This window comes from Stegastes partitus, unplaced genomic scaffold, assembly GCF_000690725.1.
Source record: "Stegastes partitus isolate 25-593 unplaced genomic scaffold, Stegastes_partitus-1.0.2 Scaffold81, whole genome shotgun sequence".
Classification (NCBI taxonomy): domain Eukaryota; kingdom Metazoa; phylum Chordata; class Actinopteri; family Pomacentridae; genus Stegastes; species Stegastes partitus.
The window spans coordinates 703,523-719,532 of NW_007577812.1; positions in this window are offsets into that span (position 1 = coordinate 703,523).

Consider the following 16,010-nt stretch of genomic DNA (forward strand, 5'->3'; position numbering starts at 1 on the left):
CTGTAAATGCGTATTAGTCATATACTCCAATATCGAGACTGAAAGAAAACAAATCAAATGAAGCAACAAAGCAGAAGCAGATGTTACTTTCTGAGAACATGATGTCTCTGTACACACCAGGTGTCAGTCTCAGGGTCAAAACAAAAACCTGCATTGCTGTAGTGCCAAGGTGCATTTATGATAAATGACTTTATGACAAATTGCTGTAATGCAGGGAACCCATGCGGAGCGTCTGCTACAGTGTATGCAGCTCCAACAGGGCAAAACAACAGCAGCTACACAGGGCTCCAGCTGTTATAAGAGAAAGACAGTGTGTATGTGCGTGTGTGTGTATGTGTGTGTGTGTGTGGGGGGTATGGATCTGCCAGTGATTTGATAAAAATCATCGATTTTATAAAGGGACGTCTTGGTCTGTTTATCCCTCCACAAAGGAAATCAGCGGCAGTAATGATTTCATTATCAAACCATGGTGCAGATCTGCTCATTGACTAATAGACTAATGCAAGTTTAATCAGCTGCTTTAGCCTGCACTCCGTTGTCATCTAGTGGCTCAAAAATGACATAACATACTGCATGTGAGGTTTTTTTTAGTATTATTATTCTGCACAGTCAAAATGTTCTTCACTGCTGCCAGAATCACTTCCAATATTTGACTTCGAAGGGCAAAACATTATCCTTACTGCTCACTGGAGGAATTAATCTGATAATGGGACACATGTTGTGACACTGGAGTTCAAGTGGCACCACTTAAATCAGTGTTAATGTCAAATGTGTTGCATTTAAAGCGATCCAAGAATCAGTTGCAGCCATTAAACTTATCAGAAACATGGAAATCATCACCACAAACAATCAAGGAAGCAGTTTAAACCAAGTGTCTGTGCGTCCTGGAGCCTTACACACTTGGGAATCATCAGCATTCACTGCATTACAGCATGCGTCTTCTTCTTCTTTTTTTGTTGTTTTTTATTTCTACAAACCATCACATCCTCAAACTAGTAGTTTTTAACGGCAGAACATGCAGGCTGGGAGGCAGGGAAACACAACAGGCTACAACGGCTGCAGTGGATGAGGAAAAACTCTCCGGGATGATACAGCCCTTTTCTTTGGCACAGCGCGCACATTTCCACGGGATAGACTCGCCAATAGCCTAATTAAATAGAAAGCACTATTTGTCACATCAACCAGCAAGCAGCAGCGCTCTCCAAAACCGCGCAACTTACTGCGGGGGCCCCCCGCTTCAACAACACAAACTAACAGAGAAATAAATGCAAGCAATAAAAGAAAAAAAAAAGCCATTTATCTCTTTTAAACAAACATCTGCAGGGCTGTTTATCGCCACAGATGCTGTCGCCGGTGCTGACACGCCGCTGCAGCATCATTACAGCCTCCTCTGATGATTAAATCAAGCCCGATTATGTGGATGGGGAGGAGAATAAAAAAAATATCGCATCTGAACTCACCCTCCGGGGGAAAAACCTGGGATTCAAAGTTATCGCCCTCGAGATAAGAGAATTCAGCGGGTCCAGTGCGCATCTTCCATCTTTAGTTGGGAAACTCAACAACAACAATAAAGAAAAAAAAAACGCAAGAAAAAAAGAAAAACCAGAAAATGCAGCGCAGGTATAGTTTGGTGGAGTTCTGCTTCTTCTCTCACACTGTGCAGGTGTGAGGAGCCGCCGCCGCTTCCTCCCTCTTCTCTCTCCTCTCCACCGGGTGAAGCGCGGCCCACTTTAAACTCTGCTGACGTCATGGGTGCTGATGCTGATGCTGCGCCCCCCCTCACCCATCACCACCCACTCCCCATCACCCAGCCCTACACTTCCATACATGCAAACACACACACACACACACCAATATTCTTATAGCAACTTGTGGACCAGCGCTGGTAAACAACCTGTAGATCACATTACACCTCCAAGTCTCTTCTTCTAATCCCACAAAGGATTATTGGTCTACTTTCCATACATGGCTGCAGATTATAAAAAGGTGAAAGTGGTTAAATTGCCTGGAACGGTGTAATTATAATAATTAGATCCTATATCTTTCTGCAAGAGTGCACACCTCAGTTCTGCTGTGAACCAGGAAAGAAAAAAGAAAAAAAGGTCATGTCAAATCAGATGAAATGAGCTTTTTCTTCAGTATTCAGACCATCGTTCAAATCCACCTGCACTGACATACCCTCAAATGCCTGTGACAGGTTTGTGCGAAAGTTTTCCAAAAGGAAGTTCGCCAAGTCTCTGCAGCTGTGAACCCCGGCGAGGCTTTTAAAACTTGAGCGCACTGTCTTAGAGTGATATCACACTGCAATCCTGAGATTCACCTCTTTTTGATTTTCCGCATGGCAGATTTGGAAAGCGAGCAGTGGATCTAGTTTCTTGGTGTGGTATTTAGCTGAGGGATATGTTTCTAAGTGGGAGGTCAGAAGGTGTTGAGCGTAGACCTTTAAAGGTAAATGTTCCCGTTTAACTGATACTTCTGCTGTTTTTCTAGACGTTTCTTCTGGAAAAAAATTGTAATTTTTTGCACTCGCTGACTTCATGATGATCACTTATTTTTTTAGCTGTTTTGAGTCCATCACACAAATGCAGTCCTTCTGCCGAATATACTCACCAGACCACCGCCATCTGCAGCAGAAAACAGCACTTGTAAAAAAATAAAATACATTTTTGCGAGCCCTTTCAAGGATTTACTTCTCCAGCAGGAACAAATGGAGTAGCAGCTGAGGGTCACCGATGGAGGCTGGAAAGTATTGAGACACAAGCTACCACATTGTTAGTTTATTGATGAAAACCATCAAAAAAAATGTGAAGTAAAGTATCGTGCAAACACCAGCTCAACTAAATGTCTGTGCAGAATGTGGTAAAGACGTGTACCGGAAAACAGGCAACAAGAGAACTGAGAGTGAAAACATGACACAACAAGGATTGTAGCTGGAATTGTCCATGGTTGGATTTCTAAATGGCGAAAACCTGAGAACAGCACTCAGCTCTCAACAATGAACAGATCTGTAGTCTCCTGCACCACCAATCAACACGTCTGCATGTATCCACTCTACTCTCGCTGTTGCCCTCAATAAAATTCTGCTGCCACTGCTGAGTCACACAGCTGTACGCTTTTTAAAAAGTTTTCACAACCTATTAGTTTCCAAGATATCAGGGAATCACTCTCAGTCCTGTTGTATTTATATCTCGCCTTTGTTTCCTCTCCATTTGTGTGTTTGTTCTCGATTTCCTTGTACCTGAATCCAGACTCTTGTCAGACACTGCATTGTAGAAATTCTTCTGACGTGTATTTATATGTGCACATTTATAAACAGTGCAGTATGTATTATGAGTGAAATGGTCTTAAAAGCTCCGAAATAAAAGCACTTGTTATGCAGAAAATCGCCTACTGTTACTACTGATTATTTATGATTCATTAAGCTGGTTAAGGTGGTTGTTTGTCTTTATAAAGGGCTCTTAACCGATGCTTATTTATATGTTCATTGTCATAAAATAGCTAAAAGTCAGCTGTCCAGTGGTTTAATCCCACAAAAAAAGACAGAGAAGCCCCACACTCCTTCACATTTCAGAAGATGGAAGTACGAAATGCTACTGTATGAAAAAAAAATGCATTAAATGATGGATCACTAATCATTAATTAAACCGCTAATTGTTTCAATTTTAATTCAATCCACTGCTGGTTAGTTAAATTGGTAGTAGTTCTTCATAAATTATAGGCTCTTTGTATGTTTTATATGTAAATTTTTGCAGCTGGGAAAGAATTGTGGTACAAAAAAAGTATATTTCTCTCTGAAGTGTAGCAGAGTAGAAGTAGCATTAATCTAACTGCCTTGGTAAAGCACACAGAGCTCAAATTTGTACTCAAGTACAGCAGCTGAGTAAATGTACTTAGTTACTTTTCATCCCTACATGCAGGTAGCTCCCAGGTTAATGCTGCCTGCATGTGTTTATCATGAACCTGTCCGGTCCATCCAGCTGAAGTAAAACCACAGTATCCCCGGCGGTGCCCCCCTACTTGTGTCGGTGTTTTGTCAATTACAAATACTTATTTTGGCTGAGTTCAGCTGAGCGTTGGGCTTTTGTTTTGCTGCTTTATCAGAGCTATGTTCTCGGTCACATTCAGCGCATGCAGTCTTCTGTGTATCGTCTTTGGCCCCGCTCCAGATGAACTTACATCTCCCCAAAAGTAAAAGTAGCTTTTGCCTCCGTATTAGCTCGCCGAGTTATCTTACCCAAACAGAAGGACAAAGCTCCACCTTCCCACTGCCATCGGCTAATGGACATTATGTTCTGTAAGCAACATGAAAATCCATTACACCACTCAAGAATCTGCAAACAAATTGTTTTATGTAAAAATCCTCCACCGAAGTTATTTGTTTTGTACTTCCTTTGTTTTCTCTTGATCCTTTTGCATTCGTAGCTTATTGCAGAATCTCCATCTATACAGCTTTAAGCCAAGAAAACATACCACCTAAGGCTACTTTTAAACATTTAGATGGCAGAGAAATTTAGGAAAAACCAATTAAGGAGTCAGCCTATGTCTCTGACCTTTGTCCAAAGGGAGGACACTCAAGGTGAAGGAAACAATGATTAGAGTTTCATTCGGTAAACACGAGCGCACCACTACTAACGTGTGTTGAGGGCATTTACCTTAAGGGTGTATCGAGGTGGAGAATTCAAACTCTCAACGTGACGTTCAAGCATCAAATAAAAATCAAAGAATGTTCTTATTTATGTTGAACAGTTATTTCAAAAAACCAAAATCAGTGCATGAATACCCACATGTCCCACAACAGCTGCCCCTTCCTGTCATTGGACAGATTTGCATGTTTGGGACCCCGACTACTGGCCTTTCTTCTCAGCTGGAGCAACTGGCTGCTGTTATCGGCTGCTTCAGAAGCTGCCTTTGTGGCCTGCTGTAATCCCTGACCACAAATCCCAAACTCCCCAAACAAAGTAGTGGTGGATGAGGCAACAAATCCACAGCATCAAACAAGACATAGCGTATTCTGCTCTTCCAACACTGCTGCTCGTCCTCGATCAGCACGTCTGAGCTTGTTCCTTTTATGTCTCATCTGCTGTCTCTTCGTGGCACAGCGGTGTCTGGAAAGTACAGTAAACAGTGTGTCATACTGTAAAGTGGCATCGGGGATGTAGGTTGGTGGACTTTGGGATACATCCTTCTTTTATTTTTTAATGTCTCCCTACATTAATAGCTCAAACTGTCTGCTTGGTTTGCTTTCACTTATTTACTGGTGCAATTAGATACATTTTTCTTTTTCTCTCCTTTGACAGTTAAATAAAAAGATTTTTTTTTAAAACAAACAAACAAAAAAAACAATATTCATTAATTCAATAATCATCACTTTGACCGTCATCATTTGTTATTTTTCCTTTGGTACTTGGCAACTCTTCATTAACATGAGGCTGGATCACCAACCAGGATCTCTATCATTTCTGTTACTTCAGGCCACTCAACAATTTTCATTTTAACTAACTCAACACAAAGATATGACTCATTGGAATAAATCTTAAAAGTTGACAGCAAGGTCTGGATTGTCCGGAGTATCATGGCCGCTGACTCTGGAAGAAAATGTTCCTGATGAATTTTTTAAAGACGCCCTCAAGACATTTTTGAGATATGCACAAATACTCTGCTTTGAATAATAATTTGTGTCTGATATGTTTTCCCATAAAATAGTTCAATTACTTTGTTAAAAAACTGTTTTTAAAATTACATCTCCTTATCTCTCCTTGAAAAATAAAGAATCTATAAATATTCAAATATTCAAATTCTGCTTTTGCCGCAGGACATAAAATGTCTCCCACTTCAGAAGAGTCCATTCTTCATGTAGGTGCAGTGGAGGTTTCATGTTTCCACACCACACGTACATGTCCTAAAGTCAGACTTAAGGTGAGTGAGGAGAAACTTTACTCTTTCATAGAGTCAAACTGTGTACATACATCATTCACTAACATTCAGAAAGCAAAACACTTCTTTATTTTATTTTTTTTTTGGAGTGGATGGGGTACTTTAAATTTAATTAACCCCAAATAAAATTCCATTCACCTCTGCTGTCCTGGACTGGAGGAAGGTGATGGATATCTCAAGACCTGGGTAAATAAAAACCATATGGTCAGGACAAAAAATAATTACATCCTGTGGACATTTTTTTTTTTTGCTTTTTTCAACTTATTGGAACAAGCAAATACTTGGTCCTCATTGAAACACTGCCTACAAATAAAGGTGTGTACTCGAAATAATAACAGCAATCTGACAAAACAAAACAAAAACGACTGACAAAAACTGATATGTTTTGATTTTACTTCGACTGAAAGATTACAGTCATTTGAAAGGAGTCCCTTTTTTGTGTCCCACCTACATAGCATAAATAGGAAGGAGCAAAACACATCCAACAGCTCTGTATTTGCTGGCTGTTGTGGGAACTGAGAGGTTTTTAACACTGCCGCACAGCTCTCAGTATAACAGGCCAACACTTGAGGGTCACGCAATTTGAAGGTTATGGATCACAGGACCCTGGAAGCACAGATAGGTTTTAGATTTAACTATGTCCTCTTGAACCAGAAGTGAACCTTTCAACTGGATAAGGACCTGAAGAAGCATAGCACCAAGGAAAGTCTCAAAAAGAAGAAGTGGAGGTTTATGGAATGGCCTTTCTGAAGGCATCTCTGCTGCACATTTCTGATGTGGTTAATGGCCTCCCCAGTATTTATCGTTCTCTTGTGCGTTGTTTGTCTCCTTTACCCTTTACCCTCACACTAACCAGTCCAGACAGGGAACCATCCTTCCTCAGCTTGGTTCTGCCAAAGGTTTCATTCTCTTAAAGAAAGACATCTGTTTTCCCCCACTGGTACCAAAGTGCTGGTTCAAGGGGAATTGTTGGACTTCTCTCTATAATATAATATTGTGACATCCTGACCTTGCTACAGCAAAATGCCCTCAGATGGCATGTTGTGACTTGGTTCTATTCAAATACTGAATTAAGTTGAATCCCACTGAAATGTTGTGTGGGGATTTCGAAACAGGCATTACGTGCAAGAAAACCCTCAAAACATCTCGCAGCAGAAGGAATTTTGCATGGATGAGCGGTCAAAAATTTCAGCAAGCAAATGTCAGCGACTGGTACACAATTATGCAAAATGCCTACAAGAAATTATTTCTGCTAAAATAGGCAACGCTCAGCTTCTGAGGCCAAGGTGTACTTCTCCTCAGATGATCCCATTTTGATATATTTGTTGACTATAGAACCTTGTGGGCATTTCAGATATGTTCCATTTGTCTGTAGACACAGTTACAAAGAGGATCAAGTGCTTGATTGTGAAAATATGCCCAAAAAAACACAATAATTTTGCTTTGCACATCATTGTATGCATGATAGAAGTGGAAAAAAAATAGCAAAAGCAAAATTATCCTTCTATCAAGTACAATATTTGTGTCACATTGCTGCAGCACCATCCCACTAGAAGATCTCTGGCACATCACAGAGGTCAGTGTTTCCCAACATGTTCTGCTTTTGAAATATATTAATATGAAACATCTCCAGCACTTGCAACCTCTTGTCTCAGGATGTGTGTCCTTCTGCGAGTTATTTCAGTTAACTGGATAATTGCTGGAGCTTTCTGTAAACAAGAAAAAAAAAAAAAATCTGAGCAAAACAGTCAGAATACAGACTTAATTTTGCAAGGCAGAATTTATGGGCTCCTAGTCCCTCAGAAAGGAAATCTACTGGTGTAGATGTTTTATGGTCCATGTGGGAGACCAGCACGGTAGTCAGGCCTGATATGCTCAAGTGCCCACAACCCAATTTGTCAAAAGCAACTTACAATTCACACAGTTCCTGTCCATGGGCTCCAAATAGGACACAACCAATCTTTCCTCTCTGTCAGTCCTGGTTTATGAAGAAAAAGATGATTTTGGCAGCCAGATGCTTTTGGTAAACCAGGCACGGCTCACTGGCCTTGTGTCTGTCACGACAATGTGTAGAGACTTCAGAGCAGAATGTAAAAATGGCAGCCAGTTTCAAGTTCTGCTTCATATCTAATCTACATGGCACAGTTAGGCTGACAGCTGACACATGATTCACTGGGGAAGGTCTCCTGTCAGGTGAAACCATTTATTGGTCGTTCTGATTAATTTTTTTCCCACAGAGGTCAAACAGTCTGAGTAATGCATTATGTAACCCCCCACCCCCATCCCCACCCCACTCTCCCTCACACAGAAAGAATAGATCAAACTGTTTCTTCGGGGTTTTTTTTTCTTTAATATATATCTATAGGGTGGTTCTAATAATTTTTTTTTTTTTAAAGGGTGGACGACCCCTTATAAAAGGATGAAAATTATTCACAATACCCCACCCCCACCTGGGAAGAGCAGCTTTTTTTTTTTAAGCAAAGTTAAGGAGTGCACAATGCCTTAGTCAGCAATTTAAAATTTTAATTTAGAAAGGGAGCGAGCCTTTTACATTAAAGAGGCAGATATCCTCTTCTGTCCTTCTGCAGCTGATGAGAGACTACAGACAGTATGTGTGTGCCCGTGTGTGTGTGTGTGTGTGTGTGTGTGTGTGTGTGTGTGTGTGTGTGTGTAGACCTGGCTTCAGAGTCTTCAAGGATAATTTTCCAACTCAACTGTTACAGTCCAAGTTTGTGTTTAGCTTATTCAAAACAATTAGGCAAAACTAGCACAACGATCAGAGCAGAGAGGACATCACATCTCTGCAGGGTTGCAGCCTGCTTGTTCTTGTTTGTTGTGGGAGCAGAGCTGTTTCTACTATTTTAGGGCACTCCATATAAAAGCTTGTTTATTTCAAGCACAGGAATACCCATACTTATATTATTTGTACAGCTAGCAGTGAGTACACCCTTCTGCAAAATCACCTAAACATCAAATAATTATAAGTTGCATCACTTCTCACTAACTGCACACTTTCTAAGCTAACAAGTAGTAATTATTTTCACTTTTGCACAAATTCTATATTGAAATTCAATGCAACAAAAGTGAATACACCTATGATCAACCTAACCACATGAGGATACTTCCAAAATGACCTCTGAACACTGTTACAGCCCCAAAGCCTTGGTCCTATGTGCTTTCTATAGCAGGTCTCTGGCTGGGTGGAGCTTGAAATCATTGCTTCATTAACTGGTTACACCCAGCTAGTGTTTAAAAGTATTTAAGTCTGCCCGTTGAGTCACCAGTCCCTTTCTCATTCACTTAGTGTTGCATTTTGTGTTGTTTTCTTTGCCTTGCACCATCAATACGCACCACACACTAACCACTGCCATCACACACGTATACACCACTGATTCACTACCACACCTCATTGTGACTTTTTTGCTCTTTAATACATTTCAAAAAGTTCCAGTTCGCTGCAAGCAATGTCGGCATCAGGGCTCCACATGAAAAAGAATTGCCAGCAGAATTCTGACTGAGGCTTCAAAAAGACAGAGGATACAGGTGACCAACTAAAAATCAGTCAAAACACAGCTGCAGCAGTAACCAGGATGTAGAGAATGAACCACAGTTCCAAAGAGTTGAAAATTAGCTCAGTGCTTTACACTCTATATGTACTAAATCAGATGTTTTCTATGTAAAAACGCATGGTCCCTGATCAATAATCAGAGCCACAGTGGTCAATATCCCCTTTGGGGTGAATGAAGTATTTCTGATTCTCCTAAAGTGATGCCATAAACATTACCCCAGTTTTACAAATTACATCTGAAAAACAGATGGGGAAATGCTTCGAACCCATCACAGAGGTTATAAATCAAAATCTGAGTTTCTGTGACAGCTCAGCCAGTGTTAGCAACGCTGCATAACATGAATAGACAGCACTCAAGGGGAAAAAAACGTTTGCTCCTCAGCACAAGACGGCAACATTAAACTTCGCTAAAATGCATGAAAAGAAGCTGGATTAATATTGGGAGCACATTCTTTAATCAGACTAGTAGATACGTTTGTTAGGCTCAGATGGGGTCCAGCAGTGAATGCATAGTCCTGACAGTGAAGCACGGAGGTGGGAGTGTGATGATATGGGGCTGCGTGAAGGTGATGGGAAGATGACATTTACAAATAAAACCATGAATGACTGTAGACATACTAAAATACTGGATGACAAGATCACTGCCATTCTTCAGAGGAATGAAGAGGAAGAAGAAGAATAGTCCAGCATCATAAGTACGCAAGATTTTCTAAAGAAAAAAGTGACGACCGTGACCTGGCCAAGTATGTCAGGAGACTTGAATGCAATAGAACATCATTGAGGTATTTCTTAGATAACGGTAGAGCAACAATAACCCTCTGGCAAAGAGCAGCTGAAACTAATCATCTCCAAAGAATGAAAAACATCTCTCCAGAAGTTTTGTATCCTTGCTGAGAAAGATTAAGTCTGTCATTAAAGATGAAGTAAGACAAAGTATTGCAAAAATAAAAGGTTTGAATCTTAGTAATGAGAATTGTAGTGACTTGGAGCTCCTACTGAGGGACCAGAATGTTCAATAAAGTAAATCTAAACTGTTTTAATTTTACATGAGCGCAAATAGACTCCTCTTAAACACTGGAGTAATGCAATTTACTGTAAGGTCATACAGTTTTGAATCATTTGATATTTGAGTGATTTCACAGGGTTTGGCTCACATCTGTTGCGCACTGTGCATATCAATGAGACTGAATGCTACTTTTTACACAAATAATTACTCAGTTGGAGAACTTGCAAATTATAAAATATGAAACAAAAAAAAGATAACACACTGGTACACAACAAGCAGCGCCATGAAACCGCTGCTGCCCTCTCTGCTTTAAGCCATATCTGAACAACACCTTTGAACACAACAACATGCCCGATGCTGTGAAAAGGGGGACAAGCGAGGCAGGAAGAGAGGGCAAAAAGCACTCTAATTGATGTCAAGGAGACGTTGCACAGAGAGTGTGGGAAAAACAACCATTGGCCTAAACAGGGATCAAACCTATGACTTCAACAATGGCAGCATCACAATCTAACCAACTCAGCCAACACGCAACTGCTTTATGGTCTGGCTATAGCAAGCAATGGTTGTGTGTGGGTATGTGTTCATACAGTCACATGGGCCCAGCTCCCTCAGGGTGGGATTATACTTATGGGAAAAACATCATATTTACACCACACAGTTAATTGGTGGGACTTTCAAGTAGCAAGTTGCGGATGTGCACAAAGACAACTGCAGATAAAGTCGATGTTATACTTCACAAGCACATGAGACGATGTATATTTGATCATCTATCTACTACTGACAAGCAGCATATTACCAACAGCCACGCATCCATAGTGTCTGTAGTGTGAAAGAAAACTCAACCATGAGCTCTGTGAGGGCACCACTTCCAGCCATCCAACCATGAACATCTATAACTTCAGTAATCACTTCAGCTTAAGCTGAAACACTGCACTCATATCGCACAAACAAAAACACATAAATAGCACATGATGCATCCTTTCAAACATTCAGAATTTATCTAGCCTTAGTTGAAGTACTGAAGTTATGTTCGTAGCACACACATTGAGTTAACTTTTGTATGTTCAGCATAGTTTGTTTTTAAGTTTTACGCATCTTCATTGTCTTACCGGTACTGGGGTATCCCGTCTTCTGCCATTGCTGCCATCTGGCTGTCTTGCGGCAAAACATGGCAGCGTGGAAGCAGCAGGGTTTTATACCAGAGCCAACAATTGGACCATACCAAGTGCCTGCCACCTCAAGGGGTAGACTGGATTTATTTGATTTAAACATCACTTTATTCATTTCATTTTTGTGAGCAATTACATATATTTGGGGATTGTTTGTTGTTATTCTCTGATTTAAACAGACCAATTGCAGTGTTTTGAGCATTTTGTTGTTAGTTTAGGTGTAGGTCGTTTCTGTTCCCCCAATTGTCCAATTGTGTGTACCTGGTCTGAGAACAGGTGTTGTGAAGTGTGAAGTGCTTCAAGGTGGCATAACATTGAATTGAACTGAATCAGCCAGTGTGTGTGTATATATATATCCTCTTTTGTTCCGCATTATTCAGGACTCTTAAGCGTTTTTTTGATCAGTGTCGTTGATTTGCGCTGGTTTTTTGTTGCTTAGTTAAGCTCTGTCCTTTTGACCTCTTTTATGGGACAAATTTAGCCTTGGTTTTGTAATTTTTATTCGTCATTTTCGGGTGAAATGAGTGTACCTGTGAGGCCACATGCTTTGCAGCTTGGTCCCTCCCAGGATCTTAGGTAATCATTTACTATCTATTTATTCATTTCATGTTCATGTATATTTGTTGTTGAGGAACTATTTCATGCTAGTGGGGTAACTTACATGTAGTTACCCCCTTAAGGCAAAAGGGTAAGGTTTGATGTACACCTCAGAAGACAACTTTACACCAATAAATGTGTTTTGTTCTTGGAAAGAAAGGCAATTTCTGTCTACAATAAAAGCTGTACTTTATCTTTGGGAGAGAGAAGAGTGAGGTCTCTCCCTCCCCCATGTTGAATAAAGTCTCTTCCTCATTGCAATGATGTGCTTTCATTCTCCATATTGTAAACAATATTAAATTTGCCACCAACCCAGCAGTGAGTTTGTTATCTTATTCATGGTTAGAACCCCGGTGTAATATTTCCAGGACAGCAGCTTCTCATGTGTCCATCTGCAAGGGAACATAATCAAAGCTTAACACTGATGCCATATATGCGTACTTGTTATTATTGTACTACTTTGAAGGCATTCCATGCCTACACGGTTGATCTGTATCTAAGTATTCTGTGTGTGTACGCTATGAATCAAATCAAAATGGCCCATTTTGGTTTCAGCATGAGTGCCGTTGCTGTCCATGTAGCGGTGGGGCCACAACAAATTGAAGGGTATGCAGACATCTGCACACAGCCCTGTGTTCTCCCTGTGATAACAAAATTTGCTTCGATCGAACTCTGCCATTTCTTCACATACTCCTAACTGTAACGCTAGCCTTATTTGGTTCCCATGAGGACTCACTGTGAAGTTTGGGTAAGGTTTAGACAAGTTGTGGTTCTTGTTATAGTGAGTTGTTTGAGCAGAGAGAGGGGCTGAGAAGAAAGAGGCACAAGGTAAAGATCAGCACTCACTACTACTTTTTAAGCAACATTATTAGTCTGCAGCATGCTCCGAATGAGTGCATTTCATAATAACTTATTTAGCACCTTTCCTCCCACCCCAGGGACCCATCCAGGTTAAGTCCACACATCTAAAGATCACATTAAAAAAATATGAATAAATAAGTTCATTTTTCATTAAGTTTATTTTAACCAATATCAATTTTTGTTAATAAAATAACGTTGTCAAATTTAAAATCCATTGGGCTCTGAATTTTTTATACACCAAAGTGTAAGCAAGCACTGGCATTAGCGAAAAAAGAAAATAAAGCCAAGGGACAGTTGAGCATAACTCCTGTAGAAATAAGACCTTTTGTACAATAAAAAAAGAATCACCACCAGCTTCTTTTAATCCTCCGAACAGCACAGAGAGTGTCAACAATAATAAAAGATACGAAATGTACAAAGGGAAGTATTAAAGAGGGGAGGGTATTGCTTTGGATGAAATCAGACACTGAACCCTTGGTGATTTTGGACTGAAACAAGTAGAACAGAGGCAGAATATGTAAGGAAATGTTCATCGCTTTCACTGTTTTTCTGAAAGGCTGATAATGACCTAAACTGCTCTGACTATGCCTGTCTGTTAAAGAGGAAGCTGTTGTTGTTTTAGAGTAATATGGGAGCAAGACAAAAACTGAGAATCGCTATGAATATTAAAGGTTTACCAAGTAAATGTCCCAGATTCAGCAGCTTTCACATCTTTTATCGCTTTGTTTGAGATTTTTTGACTTAAAGGGCATTTGCTTAATTTCCACTGTTCATAAACATACTCCATCCTAATTAGAAATTAATGACATTCAATTAATCAAGAGTCTTTTAAATGTGTTCACATGAGTTTCCTGCAATAAAACACTATCATTTGCATAATAATAACACACGACTTATGAGAATGTAATTTGAATTCTTTGTTTGCTCTTGATTTGAACACATCTTGGGTTTACATTTAGTAAGAATGTAAAGCACCTGAAGCGCTATCATTAAAATAATATTTCAGCATGAAGATGAGAGGAAGGGCCAGGTGCGTCATTGTTATTCAGATTTTTTGGATAATTAAATGTATTGCGAGGATATAATTGTGGGATGAAAGAAGCTTAATTAAGAAGGTCTGATTAGTTGCATTTATGCTGCTTTGTTTTCTCTTTGTTGTGATGAGAGGTACTTTTAGTCAAACAGCTGAACCTCACATCTTATTTAATTACTCTAAAATATACAATTTCTGACTTACTGGCTCATACAAAATCTTGTACTATTACCTGATAATGAGGAAATGTCATAAACACAACTTTAACAGATCGCTCATGACTGGTGTTATTTTAAAATAGTTGGTGACCACTTTAGTAGATACACCTGCACAGTCTAATGGAAACCAGTACAACTGTTTTGCCATCACTCCTGGATACTACCACAAAGAAATGAAATGTTTTAGCATTAAGACTGATGGATTTTTTTATATATATATTCTGCCCCCATCATGTACATAAACACCTCTTATAATCTGTTCTAGTTAAACACTACCTGAAACTATAACTTCACTAATAAACATTTTTCTGAATTTATCCTTACAGTTTCACCAAAAATAAAGAAAAAATGAACACTGTAACTTTGTGATTATAAAATTTAACAACTGCTGTTTAACTCGCAGTAGATTATGCAGGTGTATTTAATTATAATGTGGCCACTTCTTCCTCAGTGTTCACAATTTGCATTTTGAAGTTACATTACAATTAAGAAAGAGTTTCTTATTTTGGATCTCAGTTCAAAACTCACTGGTGATTGGGAAAAGACTTTTTCCCATTCAGGTTGGAAGACAGAGATACTTTGGGCTCCATAATGCATGTTTCCAGAAAATTCTGACAAGGCACAAAAAAATGAAGTCTTTAATATTATTTCACAAGATGTTTCAAATCCGTCCCCTCACAGCTGGAATACCCGTCTGCTGGAAAATACTGAATCCTTTTTATTTCATTATATCTTAATTCAAGGTTTTAAACTAATGTAGTTTCAAACTGCTCAGCCCAAAATGATGAAATCTGTCTATTAAATATCCATCACTTCAGTTACTTTTCAGATTACATACCTAAGAAAACAAAACATAAAGCTTATAAATGACATCACATCCCAAACCATCCATTATCTATACACCACTTAATCCTCACTAGGGTCACGGGGGGCTGGAGTCTATCCCAGCTGACTCAGGGTGAAGGCAGGGGACACCCTGGACAGGTCACCAGTCTATCACAGGGCCACACTTAGAGACAGACAACCAAGCACACTCACATTCACACCTACGGACAATTTAGAATCACCAATTAACCTCAACATGTTTTTGGACTGTGTGGGAAGAAGCCGGAGAACCTGGAGAGAACCCACACTGCACGGGGAGAACATGCAAACTCCACGCAGAAAGGTCCTGGGTGTCCTCATCGGGACGCGAACTGGCAACCTTCTTGCTCGAGGCAACAGTGCTAGCCACCGCTCCACCTTGCAGCCCCAAAAAGTATTTGTTCATCAGAATTTTGTTTGTCTTCATTCCCATTCCTTCAATCATTTTGTGATTTTGTGATCCCTAACCTCTTGGGAAGGGAGCAGGACTAAGCGTCTGCCAACTACTAAACTGTGCAGTGTCTACAAACAATTTCAATATCAATCAGTTTAATTTGGCTTTTTTAAAACAAGAATTTTCCTTTGTGTCAAAGTAAAAAACAGATTTTTACACAGTAATGTCAGTTTTTAAAAAAACAAATAAAATGAATGATTGCATAAGTATTCACTTCCTTTAAAGTGACTCAGCTGTTTAAACACAGGTGCAACGATTTAGTACAAGAAGTTTATTCAGTTGGTGAATCTGAGAGCAGTTTAAAGA